Consider the following 14,902-nt stretch of genomic DNA (forward strand, 5'->3'; position numbering starts at 1 on the left):
TACTCCCAGGTATTCTGATGGCTCAAGAGAATCCAGAGAATTAGACTTCTACTAAAATAGAATTTTATAAATGTTGGCTTTATTTTATAATGAAGTGTTTAGACCAAAACAAAGCAAATTGCTTCTGTGACTGCATTAAACTTGTGGCTTTTCATTTGTGGTCTCTGGAAGAGGATTGCATGAGTTTTATCTCTAGGGATATGAACATACTGCTACTTACGCAGAAGAGACTGGCTGGGAAAACTGAAGGGGAAAAGATAGCACTTGCCTAGGGAATGGGCTAAGGGATAGCCAGGTATGGAAGTAAAAATTCTGTCTCTGATGGGTAGGTTCAGGGGAGTGATGTAGGAACTCTCCTCTGAATTAGATCTATTTACTATATGTGAACCCAGCACCTCTAATAAAGAGATTTCAGCAGAGGCCACTCCTCAGTCTACCCAGAGCTAAGGATATGATTGGGATGAGAGCAAAGAGTCTGGATTTTCTAAAAAGACATAAATTAGCCTTTTGGTACAAGATCTCCCTCCTAAATTGTGGTTGCCACAGCCTTATTATGTGACAATTAATATACAAAAGCTGGAGGAATAATGTTCAGTCAAATGCAAGCTGTTTATCATCTATGTATGAGAAAGAGACAATCCATAAAAATTTCCAAACTTCCAAAAGTTTAGATTATGGGCTATGAAGTCAGGTTTGGGGTTTCAATCAATTTTTTAATGATTAGAATAAAAGCAAAAATATTATGTGGTCACTAAGTACTAGAAAGTATTAATATAGTGAATTCTCTACATGCATCACCTTGATTGTTCCTCATACAACTCCTGAGGCAGGTATTATTATTATTTCCCATTTGACACTCCAGGATACTCAGGCTTTCACAGGTGAAGCAACTTTCTCAAGGTCACACAACTGGTGAGTGGTGCTGTCACATACCGAAACCAGACCAATCTGACTCCAGAGTGTGTGCTCCACTATGCAAACTTTCTCCATTGATTTAACCATGACAAGATTCAAATTTTCCGAAAGCAAATGTGAGTTGTGAAAATCAAGTGTGATGATACATGTGACAATATTTTATAAGCTGTAAGACAGTTTTTGGTTTAGTTGGTATTTACCAGGCACCTACGAGGTCCAAGGGAAGCTGTTAAGTGATTTCGCTCTTTATGGCTGTAAAGTAATTTTTTTACAATTACTTGTCATGTAAAATTCTACCTGTTAATTGGTTCCTACTGCCTTCATTCAAAAGAAAGAATCCTTTGCCCTGTGCTTTTGTTCTAGTCACTGTTTACATCTTTATTTGCCCACTTTAACCTATTTATATGTTCTCCCTCTGGGGCCAGCTGGGGATGAAGATGAGAAGAGACACAGTCCACTTGAAGCTTCTGTTCATTGAATGGTTATTTTGCTGCTGCTCTGTGAGCCTAGTAATGGAGAACTTTCCTTTCCAACAGTGAACATTTTTCCTACTGGGTTTCAAAGTGAAAAAATCATGACCCACTGCTGAGAGTATATCCAGAAACACTCAGCTAGTTAAAACCACAGGAAGAACTATTGCAGAATGTGAAAACTTTGTCCTAACACAATTTCATCTGAAATTTTGTATGCTTTGACTCTCTAGGGGAGAAAAAGAAAGGAAATAGAAACAAATCAGAATAGGGATGGATATGAGAAGGACTCTGGCCAAGCAGTAGGTTGTCATACAGAAACACAGAGAACCGCTTTCACCAACAAAAGCCTGTCATAGGACTAGGAAGCGTGGAGCTAGACCTGAAGGCAAGCACCACACATCATGAATAACTGAATCAATGTGAGAGGGAGAAAAGTAGGACATACATTCTTTTCTCTTCCTAAATGGCTTGATAACTACATTAGACCGACAAAATTGCTTCTTAGTATTGGTCAGTATGACAATAGCAGGTCGCTAGACAAAAATATCCCCCATCTTCTTTCTTATATTTTTAGGAAGCCAAATAGACACCAGGGAAAGAAAAAGAAAAAGGCAAAGACAAAAAAAAAAAACAAAAACAAAAAACCAACGCCCTGTTGCTGCAAAGAGCTATTTCTTTTGAGTCTGATTTTGTGCTAGACTATTAAACACTATAGAAATCAATTTAAAAATTTACACTTATTGATGAAAATAGTTCAATACAACAGACCCAGGCATGACTGGCCCTTGAATAGATCTCATAATTAATGAAATGCATGCAGTAATATTTTAAATTATTTAAATATGATGACTATTCTTTATTGCATCTCTTAGTATCAATTAGCCACATCTTTAAGGACCATTTTGAATGTAAAATACACAGAACTTGAATGTGATATTCCTTTCTGCAATGCTTATCATTGCAGAAAGGCACAGTGTTAGGTGCTACAATTTAGATCGTGTCAGTTATCTACAATCCTTGAGTGTCTTCCCATTGAATTTAGAGTGAAATCCAAACCCTCATGATACCCCAGGCCTGATGTGATCTGCCTCCACTTCCACTCCAACTCCATCTGTACTCCATTCCTTCCTGCTTGCTGCTTTCTAGCCACCCCAGCCTTCTTCCAGTGCCTCAAACATTCCAAAATTTTGCCACTTTAGGTCCTTTCTTCTACTTGCTGATTCTTCTGTCCAGAATACAAGCTTCCTGTCTGTTTTTTTTAATGGGTCTTCAAATCTTAATGTCATATTTTCGGAAAGACCTTCCCTAATATTTCTTTTTAAAATAGCCACCCGTCACCCACCCGAACATCATTGTCACAATGTCCTCTTATTTTCTTCATAGAACATGTTATAGTTTGTTATTCTCTTGTTTACTTGTTTGTTTGTTTTTTCCCCAGCTGTACTCTAGGGTCCACAAAGGCAGGGACCTGACAATTTCTGTTGCATCAAACCCTAGAATGGTGTCTACACACTAGACATATACTCATTTGCTAAATGAATGAGTAACTCAATAAATGGGGGCGTTGGAAACTAACATTTATAGAATCCCACTTTTATGTCATGCATTGTGCTAAGTATTATTATCTGTTTACATAATTCCTGTGAATTAAGTATTATTTTCTTTATCTCACTGATGAGAAAAATGGGAAATTAGGTCTTGTAATGCTGTATAAGCCCTTAAGGAGCTCCCAGTCTGATTATATCATTAGATGATGAGCTCATTATGTAATAAATCCAGATTTTGTGTTTTTCCACAGCAGCATGTAGAAATCTCATATAGCAGGCTTAAATTAAGTGGTTGGATTTAGCTCTGCTCTTCACGCCTCCAGTAAATTATGCATGCCTTTGTGGGTATGAATATGTCTTTATGAAATAAACATATTTTGGAGAGCAGACACTGTCTCACTTGTCTCCATAAAAGTGAAATGCCCATTATATCAACATTTGTGATCTTTTGATTATAATTCTTTACATTCGTGTAGTTCTTTTGCAGAGAATTTTCAGACACATGAGCGCCTTACATTTCCTTTCACGTCTCTGGTAGGCAGGGAGGGCAAGTGTTATTTGTCCTTATCTTCCTGCCACAGAGGAAGCTGCTGAAGCTCTGTGACATTAAGTGGCTTGTCCAAGGTCACACAGCTGGTAAGTGGTGGAGAGGCCTCTTGGCTCTGCTCTTCTGTTCCCAGAGCACGATTCTGTTGTCCCCAAAGCTCTGAAATATTTCTCTCTCTGTTTCTCCTACCCGTCCTTCCCACCCCAACCATCCTTTTCCATTCTTTGAGTATTTCCTAGAAGTCGGCACTATAACATTGTGAGAGCTTTAGACGGAGGTGAGAATGGAGGGGTTCTTGGTAGAGAAAACAGATGAGCAAACAAAGATTTCTAGGCCTGCCTCCCATCTCTCCCCAGTCCCTCCTCTTCCCCCAAAGAAACAGAGAGGGAGGGTATCTTCAAGGGGCCTTAACTTCAGAGTACTGCTCCATGACTATATTTTAATAGGTAATGGTGAGGAGATATTCTTTTTCTGATTATTGGACCAGATATGCTAATGAAGCATGTCCCAAACTGTCTCTCAAATAGTTCTCTTCACCTCCACTTTCACTAGTACTTCTCTAGTTTCTTTCATCGCTATCTCCTCTATTGTTTTCTAATGTTCTAACTTGTCTCCTTTCCTCCAGCCTAGCCACCATCCATTCTACTCTCTCTGCTGCAAATAGAGCTTCCATTCTAGAGCACAGATCTCATCATATTAGTCTTTTCACAAGTAATCAATAGTTCCCCTTTGCTGAAAGCCTAAGTCCAAGCTCTTTGATGTTACCTAGAGCCTTTGACAATTGCGTTCCTTGCTGCTCTAGCCTCCCCTCCTCCTGTATACCATACCGTGGTCTAGAAAACTTCTGGCTGTTGACTGCATTGGGTGCGATCTCATATCCTGTGCCTTTGTGTGGTGTTCCTGTCTTCTGGAGCGCCCTCTCCCTGCTTCTCTATAACGTTCAGCTCAAAAATAACTTTTTACTTGAAGCCGTGCTGGACTCTCCTCTATTATTCTACTCCCTGAAGAAGCTATTTTTTTTCCAGATTTGTTCCCATGGCAGTTTGCTTAGATATCTATTAGGACTGCAGTGATGATACTTTGTTTTTAATATTACAACAACATAGTTTGGCAACAGAATAAAATAGCTTAAGTCAGCAGTCCCCAACATTTTTGGCACTTGGGACCAGTTTCATGGAAGACAATATTTCCATGGATGGGGGTGGAGGGGTGGTGGGTGGTTTCAGGATGGTTCAAGCACATTACATTTATTGTGCAGTCAAACCTCTCTGCTAACGATAATCTGTATTTGCAGCCGCTCCCAGCACCGACATCACTGCCTCAGCTCCACCTCACAACATCAGGCATTAGATTCTCATAAGGAGGGGGCAACCTAGATCTCTCGCGTGTGCAGTTTACTGCATGGTGTGCACTCCTATGAGAATTTAGTACAGCTGCTGATCTGACAGGAGGTGGAGCTTATGTGGTGATGTGAGTGATGGGGAACGGCTGTGAATACAGATGAAGCTTCACTTGCTCACCTGGCACTCACCTCCTTCTGTGTGGCCCAGATCCTAACAGGCCACAGAGCAGTACCGATCCACTGCCCTGAGGTTGGGGACCACAGACTTAAGTAATAATGATAGGTACTTTTTATCTCATCCCATCCAGTGCATTCACTTCATAGACCATGGTCTCATTGAGAGCTGGGACACTCCCTTATTATTCTTTGTGATCTTAGAACCTAGTATAGCACCTGGCACATAATGTAAGCTATCAAAGTGTGTTGGATGCTAGGCATTCTTGTAGGTACCTTAAATACACTCCCTCATTTTTGCTTCAGTCCTCTGACATAGCTATGATGTGGTCATTTTACAGATAAGAAAACTGAGGTTAAAAGAAATTTTTTTCACAGAGGTAGTATTTGAACTGTTGTGTCAGCCTTACTCCTAAAGTGTATTCTCCCTTATATAAATTGATCAAATATGAATATTATCCCCTCTTTAATATGCAGAAAATATCACCCTACCTTGCATTCTATGAAAGCTATTAAAGGTAGGTGGAAATTAATTTAGTACTTTATTTATTTATTTTATTTTTGTTTTTATTTTTTGAGACAAAGTCTTGCTCTGTTGCCCTGAGCAGAGTACCATGGCATCAGCCTAGCTCACAGCAGCCTCCAAGCGATCCTCCTGCCTCAGTCTTCCAAGTAGTTGGGACTACAGGCATGCACGACAATGCCTGGCTAATTTTTCTATTTTTAGTAGAGATGGGGTCTCACTCTTGCTCAGGCTGGTCTCGAATTTGGAGCGCAAGCCATCCTCATGCCTCGGACTTCTAGAGTGCTAGGATTACAGGTGTAAGCCACCGTACCTAGCCTAATTTAGTATTTTAATAAAATGAGCATGAAAACCAGGAAAAGGAGATTAGAGGAACGAAGTTTTTTTTTTTGGAGGGAATGAGATTAGTGGACAGAGACTATAAAGGACATATTAGCAGAGAACTGTGTGGGTAAGTAAGCTAAGTCCATGAATCACTGAGGTTGCTTTCTATCACCTCATGAACACTTAACTCAAGGAAGACATACTGGCTAAAAATGAAAAATACTGCAGTTAACAAAGGTGTAAAGTATTTCACAAGTGCTTTAACATGCAACCTTTCAGACAAAGTCCTAATCTTGGTGATAAGGCTGGCAGAGATGGTGACTTCCCAGGTTTCTTGACCTGCTGCCTATGGTTTTTATTAATTCTCTACAATCTCCACAGCATACAGGATTCATAAATTCAGCATATAAAAATAAATCTTACACAAAATTACAGCATTTTCCACTGAATATCAGGAGTGATCTTATCTTCAATAGGAAGTGCAAGAAAAATCAGGTGAGACCTTGGAAGAGAGGTCATAAAAAACCCTCATAAATTCTCTTACATAGTGGCATTATTGCAAGATACTTCTAGGTTAGCTTGGGGGGGTTTCAGAATTTTCAGTGTTTTCAAAGGAACAATACATTTCCTTCTTTTGAGAAGGACATTTCTGACCAAGGAAGCTGTGGTGACACACTTTTCCTGAGATGAGAGAATGGTACACACACATTCACCAAGCACTCTAGAAAAAGGAATGAGATGCTGGGGCAAATTCTGTGCTCTAAACTCAAATATGGTGTAAAGGGAATGGAAAAGTCCCTGTGTCTTTAAAGGAAACAAATTAGTTGCAGGCAGCCTTGGACAAGTTGAAGAAACATCTGGATTGACCGATAATAGACTGACTTCCTGAAATGTGGGCTTAACTATGGTGACTTCAGACAGGAAGCCTAAGTTTCTTATCATAACGTAGACAATACACATGAAATTACAAAGTAAAACTGTTTAACTGCATACAGAATTGTAGTTCTTTAATAAACAGTATATTTTATAAAGTTATAGAGGTTTAAAATTATCTTCAAGAAGACCTAAAAACCTACCAACCATTTTAATCTACTCCTCTCCTTCATGAGAAATACTTAAAGAAAAATATATGTGCTTATGTCTATTAAGTCAAAATGTTATACTCTCTTTAAATTACTATATCGCAGAGGCGATTTTAATAGAATTGACATTTCATTGCTCCAAACCAGAATTTTGATATGAGAAATGTTTTGACTATGATAAAGTTAAAAGCACTAACAAGGAGAAAAATCAGTAACCAGCAAAGTAATTAACCATATTTTTCCAGTGATAGGGCTGTTGGCCTTTGTAAGACCTTAAGGCAGGTCTACAAGGATAGTCCTGGGAGTTATCAAATATCTGTAGAACATTTTTAGATTGTAAATATATATAGGCACATATGTATATATATGAAAATTATTCAGGGCATTCTCCCAGAAGATAAGGAAAACGCTTTAACACCCTATTTTGTCCGTCTTGTTCCCTTATTGCCAGTGAATTGCAGGGTCCCATTTAAATAGCACCCCATTTACTCAGGAGGAAGGAGTTTTCTTTTGTGTTTAAATGAATGTATATTTTTAAGAGCCTACACTTGAATATTCTTTGGGGCTTCATGTTGGCCATTTCTATACACATGACATTGCAAAGCAGCTTATCTTTCATGTTGAAAGAATAAGAGTTACTCTTTATGTCCTCTTGTGAGACAGGGACACATAGGTCCTGGTCTCTTATCCCAAGTTATATAATTAGGAAAATCACAATTCTTTATGAATAGCTGTTAATGAGGAAGGATGCTTTTCCTTGAATGCAAAGAGAGTGCAATTTCCATTTATTTGTGACTGTGGATGCATGTTTTTGATTCTAATACAAAGTTCATACATTATTTTACCAGCTGCATTTTTTAAAAGAAAAGAACTAAACCTCCAGTTTTCAACTGCATGGAGCTGTTCCACATTGGTTCTATACCTATTCTCCCACTTGCACTTTATATCAGCTAAGCAAACTCCCCCATCTTTCCCTTATGTGCTTTTCTTTATGGTATGTGCGTCTTTGTCTACACTGCTACATTTCTCTAGAATATGCTTTCTTGTTTCTCCACCTCTCAAAGTCCCGCCCATCTTTTTAGGGCTGACCTACTCACATGTAGCCTCCTGTTCGAAAATGTACCTATCACCTCTGCAGTAATTAATGTCTCTCCTTCTATTAATCCTCTATTATTTCACTTACAATATTTAATTTAGAAAATACTTCGTGAGAGACTCTCCTTTGCAAGGCACTGTTCTATGTCCCTTGTGGGTAGGGAAAGTAAGTGAACAATGTATCCTCCAAAATTAGAAGAAAAAATAAGGCCTGGACAACATAACCATAATACGATGCAGACTCATATTTAATATCTGTATTCCACTTAACTGGAATCAAGTGATTTGACATTTACAGACTCGCATACATGTACATATGTAGCACATACAGGGTCTACCTAACAGTGGGCCTGGAGTGATGAGGTGGAATTCAATGGCACTGTGTAGATTTCATGGCATCCATGATTTTTCCCAGTAGGGGAGTCATTTATCTTTTTAGATCTCAAATGGTTTTATGGCTCCAAAAGGAATTAAAAAATTTATGACATGTCCTTTATTACAACAAAAGTAACAAATGTTTATTGTAAAATGACTTATGTAGTGCAGAAGCTTATAATATAAAAGGTGAAAGTTATTTTATTCCCACTTCTATTCTTCAGTACTAACCATGTAAACAGTTTGTATAGCCCTCTGAGCTTTCACTATTCATTGTGTGTATGTGTACACATAAAACAAAGTATATTGTGTGCACGTAAAAACACACAAAAATTAATATACACACACATACACACAGATGTCTTTCAGAGTGACAGAGTTGGGATTTGCACGTAGGCGATCGGGCCCTAAGTCCATGCTCTCAAGCACTACCTTCTTATGCTACCTCCTGTATGTTTGTCTTTAAATTTAGTGTTAAAGTTTAGATAGTTTTCATTCACAACTTTCTTTCTATCATTCTAGAAATCTTTTGTCCTTTCAATAAAATCCTGAGGTGCTTTATCCAAAACACAAACAAAACTATTTGTTTTCTGGAGAAATTCACCTTGTATTTTCCCATGTTATACCTTATCATTTATAAAAACTATCTGTTCTCAAAGAGAAAGAGATAATAAGGTCGCATATAGCCTCTGCTTTTTCCCCATGTTCCCTCTCTGAATGTGCATGGGCTCATGCACGCGTGTATGTGCATATATACATGTGCACACTTTTGCCCCAGCATCCCCTACTGCTGCCTAAATCCCACAGTCCAATGCTGGAAACTCAGGCAGTATTCACATACTCCCCCTTGAGTTATTTTTCTGCTCTAACGCCAGAAATTAAGAGCCAAGAGAGATTAGCTTGGTTTCCCTCTGAATTCTCTATGTGCAGAAACACACCATGTGCAACTTCCTTCCCCTTTAGAGGGGGCAAAAGGTAGCAGAGACTGGCTGAGAGGGCTTCTGTTGGAATTCAGAATCTCTCCAAAGCTGAACCTTTCCCTACAGGGTGGTTAATACCTTTAAACTGTAATGGATCTATGATCCAGAGGTTACAAGGTTGTACTTTCAAGTACATTTAGGGTATTTGTAGACCAGCCAGAAGACTTTACGACTACTGAAAACGTTCTGTCTATGGCAAGTGTGTTTGAAGTTCCAAACAAGTGAGCTTCATACAAAGCACTGAAAATAGCCTATACCTGCAATAACGTATATTCATATGTAATGGATTATATCTGTAATACATATATAAATTAGGTGCAGGTACAAATTCGACATCCAACCTCATTTGACAAAGATCTTCATAGTCAAAGTAATGTAAGCAAACAATGAATTTCTTATTCAAATAGCCCAAAAAGTATTTTTAGAGGAAGTTCTTGAATTCTGACTGATTTTTAGATAGAACAGAAGAAAGGGGCTTTGCAGTCCTAAGGTTTCAGAGAATAACACATGACTGGGCTAGTACAGTAATAAAAACATCATTATGCTTCTTAAGCATTTAATCTCATGCCTCAGGTTTTCCATCTGTAAAGTGGGGACAGTGCTGGTACTTACCTCATAGGGTTACAATGTGGATTAAATGAGTTACATGAACCACTTATGGTGCCAGGTAAATAGTAAATATGTTAATGGTTATCCTCATTAACACTGATTGATCGTTCAAAATCCTTATAGACAATTATAGTGTACAGGAGACTGCTTTAGGCACCAGAAGGCAATCTCAGGCTACCCCTCCTCCCTCAAAAAGTGTACTCAGCTGCTGTTCTGAACAACCAGGTAATTTTTAACTCTTAACCCCTCTGTTTTCGAAAGGAAGAGAGGAAACTGCTAAAGTCTGCTACTCTTAACTGCGAATAAGTAGGAGTTTCTTTTGGCGGGGGGTGAAGAAAATGTTCTAAAATTAGATTATGATGATGGTTGCACAATTCTAGTAACATAGTAAAACCATTAAACTGATGCTTTAAATGGGAAAGTTGTATGGCATATGAATTATATCTCAATAAAGCTCTTAATAAAAAAAAGATTTGACTCTTTGACTCTTTTAAAAGCTCTTTCTAGGCATTAAGGGAATTTTCTGTTTATAAAGACAAATTGGGACAACCCTGCTAGAGGCTTTTCAGTGATAATTTTTAAATTATTGTACAAAGATACATGCAAACTGTAATGTCTATGCATACTAATAAGAAGATCCTGTACCGGTTTTCTGAATCGGTTAAACAATTTTGTATCTACATAATTTTGGTATTAGTGAGAGACTTTTAAAGTAATGATTTCACCAAGAGCTATTACTTTTGTGTTTATAATGCTAACAAAGTTAGGTTTTATTTATTAACCAAGTGCTAAACTTTATAGTAACTCTAACCAGCAGACACATCACTCATATTTTGAAAGCATAAAACAATAAAACTGTACTCTGATCAATGTGACCTTCTTCACCAAGAAGTTGTATCACACAGGTTTTTTTTGTTTTGTTTTGTTTTTTAAGTAAAATCACACCACATTTTGTAAAGGCTTTCCCAGAGTGGCTCCTCAACACAGCCATGGAGATTAAATAATGAGATGCCACGGCATTATAACTCTCTTTCTAAAGATAAAATTCCTTTATTTTGGTTGCAGCAAAAGTCCAATATTATTTTTATCATCTAAGTATTTAGCTGGTAACAACTGGTGATGACATAAGCCCAGCTGAAAAATCTAGGACTTTATGACATCCTTTCACACTCTCTGGTCAGCAACTATTACCTCAGTGGAGGCTGTACCTGCCCTGTGAGGAGAGAAGACATTCTCTGGGTTCTGTTTTCTACTCTCCGAAATTGATCACCAGCAACACCAGTCAAGGTCTTCTGATGATACAACTTGTGGAAAAGTATACTTCAGACTATTTAACTATTTCCTGTTTTTAACCTTCACTTTGTTTTTAGTAGTTCTTCAGTTTCTAAGTCTTACAGAAACCCAACATCATTTCCTGTAAAAAACCTCTATCTGTGCTTTAAAGTTAAAGAAAATGGGGCCTTAAAAAATTATTGAGAGTCTATTAGTAGCCCGCCACCGTTAAATGTAGTGAACAGTTTCAGAATATCTCAAGTGGTGTAGATGATTAGAAATAGGTTCAGCTTATGGCTATAAATCAAAATAACCAGCTGTATAAATAACATTAGTCAGCCTTTCCAAGTCAACCCAATTGTCTGATTTCTTCCACAGCAAACACTCCCACTCCCAACAAATTGAATCAGTTTGTAATTTGGACTTCTTTGCTCAGATCCTACTCTTGGAGTAATGCTATCAGATTCTGAAGACAACTTAATTTCTATATAGAATCCTATAAACAAAAGATCAAATTAAGAGTAGCGTCTCTGTTCAGATCCTACTCTTGATTTATCATCATGCTTAAGAGAGATAGAGGGACAGCCAGCTGTCTCCCACAAGAGGGATCTGTGCCTCTTGTGTTCCTGTAGGAACAGAAAGCCGTCTGGGCTCACCTGTAGATCCTGGGTTGCCTTGTGTGGTTATTCATCTTCTTCAGTCACGGTTGCTGGATCTGTCACTATTACTATCATCAAACAAGCCTACTTATTTCTATAGTGCAGTACTGTGGTGAGAAAAAGAAACAAGTATTTCTAGGCTCATCCCATGGAAGAAAAAAAATTTTTATCAATTATTTTTGAAAATCATTGTTTAGATAACATTATGGTTTTATAAATGTTATTCACAACTGAGCCATGTATCTATGATTGCTATAATAATTTTTTTGTGTGTGTCCAAATTTTTTATTTTTCCTGGAGTTAATAATTGTCTCTGATTTTGGTTGGTTGTTCAGCTTTCTATTTACCTGACACTCAAATCTTAACTTTTTTGTTAGTATAGAAAATATGATTTTGAAGGTTTAAATATCAATTAATCTCGTGTTCTTTCTTTCTCTTTGTCTGTTTCTCTCTCTCTGGCAGTTATTTATGTTAGAGTCATCTGGTCCCCTGTTCCAGTGTGGATCAATTGCTCTCTCGACCTGCTGTACCACTGTCAATTAGAGAGCTCTCTCATGCCATCATCCTAAAAATTCCTTTCATCTCTCTTGTGTTGGATCTTCTGTTTCTGAATGCTGGGCCTTTTATTTTATTTTTACATTTTGATAGACAATGTCACCTAGGAGCTTCCTATAAAAAGATGATAAAGTTTTTTGAGACATGGTATGTCTGGGAGTGTCTTAATTCAGCGATCCCCAACCTTTTTGGCACCAGGGACCAGTTTCATGGAAGACAATTTTTTCCCAATCGGGGGCAAGGGGGCAGGTGTGGAACTCAGGTGGCGATGTGAGAGATGGGGACCAGCAGCTGTAATACAGATAAAGCTTCGCGTGCTCACCCGCTGCTCACCTCCTGCTATGCCCCCCCCACCCCCTCTTCCTAAGTTTCATGGAAGACAATTTTTCCATGGGATGAGGGGAGAGTGGTGGGGGACAGGTGGCAGTGGCAGTGGAGCTCTGCAGCCTGGTCCCTAACAGGCCAAGGACCAGTACCGGTCCACAGCCTGGGAGTTGGGGACCACGGCTTTAATTCTACTTTCAATTTGATCTTTGTCTAGATATAGAATTCTATATTGGAATTAATTTTTCTTCAGAATTTTAATGGCCTTGCTCCATTTTCTTCTAACTTCCACATTTGCCGTTAAGAAGCTTGATGCTACCTTTGTATTTAATACATTATCTGTGACTTTTCTTAATCCTTCTGTGGAGGCCTCTAAGATCTTCACATTGGCCCTGATACTCAGAAATTTCATAGTAAAGTGACTGTTAAAATGATCTCCCCTTAAAGTGGAAATTCACATATTCTGAATTTTTTGTAATAATGTTTTTCTTATATTATTCTTGGATAAAATCTGTAATTTTTTTTCTTATATTATTTCTTGGATAAAATATTCCCTTTATTTCACAATCTCTTTTTTCTTAAAAAATATTTGTATGTCAGGCCTCTTAGATTGATTCTCCTTGCCTTTTTGGCTATGTTCTGGAAGTTTTTCTTTATCTCTCTTTCTTTTGAATTTTTTTATTTCTTCTACCATATTTCTAAGTTCCAAGAGGTTAATTTTAATCTCTAATTTTTAAAGTTTATTTTATAATTCTTCCTGTTTCTTGGCTAAAAGCGTTTTTCCTTTCTGAGTACACTAGTTATAGTTTGAAGTTTTTTCCTGTTTCCTTCCTTGTCTCATTCCTCTGATTTTTTTTTTTTTTCTTTTTCTCTTCTGTTTATGTTGAAGTTTTCTTTAGATGCCTGGTGATTTTTCTCTATAGGCCTGTATTTTAAAAAGCGGCATTGCACTCTGGGAGGCTGAGGCAGGAGGATTGCTTGAGCTCAAGAGTTTGAGACCAACCTGAGCAACAGTGAGACCCCTGTCTCTACTAAAAACAGAAAAAATTAGCCAGGCGAGATGGCATGTGCCTGTAGTCCCAGCTATGTGGGAGGCTGAGCCAGAAGGATTGCTTGAGTTCAGGAGTTTGAGAGTACTGTGAGCTAGGCTGATGCCATGGCACTGTAGCCCGGGTGACAGAGCAAGACTCTGTCTCAGACAAAAAAAAAGAAAGAAAGGAAAAAAGAAAAAGGCACTAAAATCCTGATTGGAAGCTCTGTGTACACAGGTAGGGAGTTGATGATGGGTGGGTGATCAGGTAAGACGTGGCCATTTCATATTCGGGAAAGTCTCAAATATCAGTATTTGAACGGATCTACTCTTGGGCAAGGTCAGTTTTCCTAGACTCTTTTAATATTATTTTGTTCTGGGTAAGAGTTTTATTTTTCTGGTTGACCATCTTCTGGGAGTGGAGGAAGGGAAGGAAATTTACATTCACAGTGTAAATTTTCCTTTGATAGTCTGTTTTCTGTGCAATGTCTCAGGGTCTTTCTCATGTATACCTGCAGAGAGTAAACATACATTCTCGTTTGGGTGGAGAACAGGAGAGGGGTACTTACCAATCCCGTATATCTTCAGCCCCAGCTCACACCACTGCATTCAGAAGTATCTGGTGACTGAAATGCTCAAGTTTCTAGGGGGTTCTGTGGTATGAATCATCTTGTATTTTTGGTTTCATTTCCTGTTCATCTCAGTGACACAAAGTTGCTGCTCCTGCATCTGCTTTTCCACTTCCACAACTTTCTTCTCATTTTTCACCTGCTGTGATCTTGTCTTACATCTGTTTGACCTTTTAGATTTATGACTTTTTAAAATTCTCAACTGTCAATATAGTGGAGTATGGGGAGAGAGCTGAAATAAATAAAGGCGTTCAAATTGCCATGTTTAACTGGACGCTCAGAAATTTTATTTATTTCTATTAAATGTAATCTTGGTGGTTTTAGCCATCAGTCTAGTTTGGCGAGATCTTCCAGACCCCAGTACAGTCATCCATCAAACTATTTGTATCATCAAGCCTCATATGAATCTATTCTTTTAGAGAGCCCAGGATGAATACAGCTATTTAG

The sequence above is a fragment of the Propithecus coquereli genome, unplaced genomic scaffold (assembly GCF_000956105.1).
Source record: "Propithecus coquereli isolate 6110/MARCELLA unplaced genomic scaffold, Pcoq_1.0 Scaffold19, whole genome shotgun sequence".
NCBI classification, from domain to species: domain Eukaryota; kingdom Metazoa; phylum Chordata; class Mammalia; order Primates; family Indriidae; genus Propithecus; species Propithecus coquereli.